The following is a 6000-nucleotide window of genomic DNA, read 5'->3' as shown; positions in this document are numbered from 1 at the left end:
GCATTTTGCTGGTATAACTTCCTGTCTCATTCCCTTCTGTCTATAAAAGTCCATTATTTTGTAAAGCTCTTTGGAGCTCCTTTCTAGCTGCTGGATGAGATGCTGCCCGATTCATGAATTGTTGAATAAAGCCAGGAAGGTCTTTGAAATTCACTGAGTTGAATTTTGTCTTTTTAGCAGTGTCCTCGGGTCTTGCACTTGAAGAATATGCCACCCCAAAAATATGCCTCTGGCAAATGGATTAATTTGGAGAAATAGCAGGTACAAGAGGAGTTCTGAAAACAGAAAAGTCACCATCCTATAAGGGACATTTGCCTCTGTAAAGGGACTCTCCACTTATAAGTGTGTCTCCCTCTCTGTACCAGGAAGAGAAGGATGGTTCTAAATCTCAAGAGATTTTTATAAACGGAAAAGGTACCGACTTAACCTGGAAGGCACAACAATCTTGCCCTTGTGATTTCCTGGTCACCTCCCATAACTGCCCCCCTCCTCCACTCCATTTCTTTGTTTTTAGTTAAAGATGATGGTTAAGCTGGTGCTTGAGGCCACCTCAAGGGAGTTACTCATTTCCCCCCAGGTCTCCCCCATGTCTACGTGAAGTATGCATGTTCATAAACTTCTGTTTATATTTCTCTTAGTAATCTGTCTTTATTACAGGAGGTCTCAGCCAAGACGCGGAAGCATAGAAGGACAATTACTTTTCCTCCCCTACACGCTGCTTGACGCATAGTAGGCACTCAGGGCATGTTCTTTGCACAAGCGACTGAGAGAGGGTGCTCTTGTCTCCTTAGTGGTTTGCACAGTAGGTGCTCAACAAAGCCTCCTTCAAAGGAAGGCCAGACAAATGAATTTTCAGGAACCCTGGAAAGTGAGAAGCATTTAACCTGGAAAAGTACAGAATCAGGCTGGATAAAGAGGCTTTCCAAAATCTTCCAGTCAGGCCCCCTGCTGAGGAACTTGCTCCCAAAGTGTAATTTCCCCTTGGACCCAGCACCTCCCAGAGCAGATTAAGAAGTTAACCAGTGAGTCCCTGGAGGGATCTGGCAACCAGAACCCAGGCTCTTGGGAGAGAACGGAGGGGCCATGAAATGATTGGCCTGGGGCAGCTGGAGGCCCCGTGCCTTTTGGTCTTTTCTCTGCCATTCTGCAACCTGCCAGGCAAAAGGACACTAGCCTTTGTTGAGCCGTTACACCATGCCAAGTACTTTACCTGCAGTGTCTAACTTAATGCCCACAACAGTCCTGGGGTGTAGAGTTACCCTCCCTTGATGCTCAGGTGGTTAGTAACCGACCCCTATTCATGGGTGCAGGGAAGTAGCAGAGCAGGAATTCACCAAGCTCACAAAGCCTGTGCTGCTTCCTGCAGGCTGCATGGTGTCGGCACGACAGAGGGCTGACCTAGGGCGGTGCGTGGACTAGAGATGGGGCCTGGCCGTGCCCCATTTACAGATGATGGAGGAGGTGCAACCCTGTCCGCTGGGACTCAGGAGCCAGGACTTGAACCCGCATCCCTGCCCTCAAGCTCCCGTGGCTTCTCCTCAGGCGGGCTCACTACAGCCACTCTATTCTTGGCATAGGCCACCCACTAGTTGCCCACAGGTCTCCCTGCCCCGTGCCCAGTCTGCCTTCACTTTACGCCCATGCCCCCTCCCAGCACTGCTGCCTGAGTTGCTTTTCTAAGTCCCAGATCTGACCGTGCCAGCCCTCAGGCCAGGCCCTATAGCAGAAGCAGCTGTCCCCTTTGGGAGATGCTGTTTCCCAAGGGTGGACCCAGTTGAGAAAGCCGTTCACCTTGGAAACACTTTACACATGGACCTGCTTTTTCAAGAAAACCATCTTTTTTTTTTTATAAGTGTATTAAGCACCCACAATGTACGGCACGCTGAGAAGTGTGGATGGGCGCAGCAAAGCACCCTGGGGGAGTCACTGACCTCACAGGTGTTTGTCAGCCTGCCCGACGGGGACTGGCATTTATCCTTGGTTCCCTATATGCACAGGTACAAGACCAGGTATATTATATGTCTGTCAGCTTGTTTCACCAACCCATTTTACGGTTGAGGAATGGAGGCTCAGAAAGGCCAAGGGCACTGCCTAAGTGATATGTGGTGGGGCCTGAATTCAAACCCAGGTCTGTCTGCCTTTTCTCACGGTGAGCAGCAGGCAGGGTATGGATGACAAGGGGTGTGCGGAGCCGGCTGGACAGGGCTGAGGCTGCTTCTAAATGGAAACACAGGGTCAGGTCTGGGGAACCTCCCTGTGTTCAGCTGTCTCATCTAAAGTGCGGCTAAAAGATTCCTGGAATGAGACACAGCGGGGAATCTGGTGTGGGCTGACCCGCTGTGTAACCTGGGACAGGTGCTGAAATTTCCTTAGTCTTTTCCCACCTCTTAAAGTGGACCCTCACTCTTTGCTCTAAGCGTTGCTGTAAAGTCTAGGCACCTGGTTTGTTCCCTTTGTGAAAAAGACTATAAACAGAGACACTTTAAAATGGAGCTGGCACTGCTATCCCAGAGGCACTGCCTTGAACTGTCTTACTCCTCAAACCTTTGGAATGTTTAAACTGGGCAAAATAACCTTTGGACTGGCCGAAAGCAGCATTGCGTTCCAAACAACTGTTTCAAAGCTAACAGGAAAACAGACATCCTGACTACTGGACTGAAAATTAAAGACATTCTTTTGAATTTGTATCACCACGTATCGCTAAAGAATGACTTAGCTGATTTGCACCTATGGAAATTGCTCCCTTCACTTATTAACCCCAACAGAAATTCCTTCCTTCTACTGACGTAATTGTTCCCTTTCCCTGTCTCATAAAAACCCCTTGCCTTCACCTCCTAATAGGAATGCTATGAGGGTTTCTGCCTGAATCAGTGCTTCCCAGAACTGCAATTCTTTTTTGATCTCAAATGAACACTTGCTGCCTCTCTCACCTTGGCCTTTTATTTTTAGGTTCACACCATGTACACGAGAGTCCCCTTTAGGAGCCTGGGGAGGGCCAGGGAGGCGAGCCCGCTGCCTGGGCTCGGGGTGGTAGCCCTGGAGCGCCCCTTCCCCTCCAGCCCGTCCCTCCAGGGTGTGCACTGTGGTCACCCACCCCTGTGGTTAACACATGTTGGCTCTTCCTGTGGCCCAGAGCCTGGTCTGACAGCTTGACGGGCATTAGCCTATTTAACGATGACAGCAACCCTCCGAGAAAGTGCCACTGTTATCTCTACCTTACAGGCGGGGAAACTAAGGGTTGAGAGATGTGCCAAGGTTATAGCTAAAAGGTGAGAGATGGGTCCTGAGCCCCTGCGGTCCGGTGTCAGCACCATTGCCCTTAACTTCCATGCTGGGGGCTGGGCGCTTAGGTCCTGGCGGGGCAGGTGGAGTCCGGTGGGCCGCCAGGTCGAGCTCTGCTCCCGCTCTATTCGCATCATCGACAGGCGAGGTGCCTTCAAACCCATTTCTCTCCCTGCTCTCTTTTCATTCCGTACATACAAGTCGGGTCCAAGCGGTCATTGGGTCCAAGTGTCTTCCAAGCAGAGGAATAATAAAAAAGCAGAGAAAAACTGGGGTTGAGACTGGTTCTATACAGCAACAGGGTGTCCTGGGAACTTCACCTTGAAGTCTGTCCCACTGGGAAGGAGAGCAGTGAACACCACGTGTGCTCTGAGGAATTAGGGAGGGAGTGTAACCATCAGCATGATGGGCACTGCATTTTAACAGAGGACAGAGAAATGTCTCAGTCTGCTTGGGCTGCCATAGAGGATAATATCACAGACTGAGCAGCTTCAACAACAGACATTTATTTCTCACAGTTCTGGAGTCTTGGAAGTCCAAGATCAGGGTGCCAGCCCGTTTGGTTTCTGGTGAGGGCTCTGTTCATGCCTTGCAGACGTCTGCCTTCCTGCTGGTCCTCACATGGGGGGAGAGCATGGGAGGGCTCACGGTGTCTCTTCTTACAAGGACACCAATCCTATCAGGTCAGGGCCCCATCCTTCTGACCTCATTTAACCTTCATTACCCACTTCCTCCAAATACAGCCACACTTGGAGTTAGGGCTTTGCTGTATGGATCTTAGACATAATTCATTCATAGCAGGAGAGAATGGTAGCACTTCAGGCATCTGTAGGGGAGTTTGTGGGTTAGGTCAAGGCTTCCAGAAGGCCTCTGAAGAGAGTCCCTTCTCTGACACCCCATGTGCCTCAGTTCCTTCATCTATAAAGTGGTATCATACACTGTCTTCACAGTGTTACTATGAAAAGATCATGAGAAAATCTATCTAAAATGCTTAGCACAGGGCCTGGCACATAGTAGCTGTTCCTGTTATTAGCCGGGTAGAGCGGGATCTATTTCCCACCACTTGAACATGGACTGGTCTCGGGACTTCTTTTGACCAATAGAATGTGGTTGAAGTGACACTGTAAATTTCAGAGCCTAAGCCTCAAGAGGTGTTGTAGCTTTCACTATTGCTTGTCTTGGAACCCTGACTCCCTCATGTGAATACGCCTGAGCTAGCCTGCTGGAGGATGACAGCCAGGCTGGGGAGAACAAGGTGCCACCTACCAGGCCTATGAGTTAGATCACTGTAGACTGTCCAGTTGCCCGCTGCCCACAGACTCGTGGTCAAACCCAGCAAACATCGGCCTGGCTGGCCCAGACCAGAAGCATCACCCAACTTGCCCACAGATTTGTGAGAGAAAGAAAATGGTTGTGGTTTTAAGCCACTACACTTTGGAGTGGGGTTTCTTTTTGAACCCATACAAGCTAATTGATGGAGCTATTACCTGCCCATTTGAGTGGAGGGGTGTGTGTGTGTTCTCTTAATGATCTTGGAGGACATTAGGGCTTTTGTCTTTACTGTCATGCCAGATAATGACATCTGAGGTGGCATTGAGGTGTAAAACATGGAAATAGTTCTATCACCTTGTTTTCTTTTCTTTTTCTCAGGACATTTAATTACATTAATGTGAAAATCATGCATATAACCCGTGTATAATTCTCTGTAAAAACTGAAATCCTACAGGCATTTGACCACACCCTCCCTCCTTAGCTTCTTTCCAGGGTAACCATGGTTACCATCCTTTCTCTGCATATTTACATGGGTATCTATGGACCAGTGATCACATCTTGGAGAATCCTCACAGCTAAATCTGCTTCCTACTTTTAAACGGCTGCTTCATAGTCCCTGGGTCGCTAGACAACCTTTCCCGTTTACTGCAATTTCAAACAATGCTATCGTTAAAACGTTTGTACGCTGTTTCTGCACATAACTCGGGATTTCTCCAGAGTGGGTACCCTGAGGTGGAATGTCTGGGTGATAGGGCTGTACCCATATTTAAACGTTTCACGGCTCTTTCTAATCTGCCTCAAAGGTGACTGTTCATGCTCACATCCCATTTCCCCACAGCCTTTCCATCTATGCTATTACCCCTCATCTTTCATTAGTTACCTTCGGTGCACCTCCCAGGCGTGGGGAGAAGCCTTGGGGAATGGTGGGAGGCGGCCCTGCTATCTCTCTGGTGTGCTTGTTGGCAAAAGCGGGAGAAGGATGGTCTTGCTTCTCCCTTCTTCGTTGTACCTACTGCTGGATGAGCTTGCTTATTTGTTTGCTGTCCGTCTCCCTGTCTAGGACCCGGCGCTCGGCGCACGCTCAGTAAGTCTTTGCGGAGGGAAAGGCTGCATGAAGAATGGAGGTGGCATCTTCATCCAGGCCGAACTGCATGCAGCTGCACGTTCAGGAGGCACGGCCCAAGTACAAGGTAAGTCCCCCAGGGCTCCTGCGAGGACCCCTGCGCACGGTCTTGACATCTCATGGGAGAACGGAAAGAGGGACCTTGAAGCGCGTGGTCGTGCCATGGCCACGCTAGGATGAATGTGCTTGCACAGAGTGGGGGCGCGGAAGGACAGCTTCAGCGCTGGGGTTAGGGCGTCCGCGTGGGGGCAACTCAGCCCTGAGGATCAGTGCTCATGTGCTCTGGTCTTAAGGCCTGCGCCCCCGAGCTTTTCCAGGTCTGG

The sequence above is a fragment of the Rhinolophus sinicus genome, chromosome 3 (assembly GCF_057876585.1).
Source record: "Rhinolophus sinicus isolate RSI-liver-muscle chromosome 3, RSI-T2T, whole genome shotgun sequence".
Classification (NCBI taxonomy): Eukaryota; Metazoa; Chordata; class Mammalia; order Chiroptera; family Rhinolophidae; genus Rhinolophus; species Rhinolophus sinicus.
Note: the sequence above shows the minus strand (reverse complement) of the source record.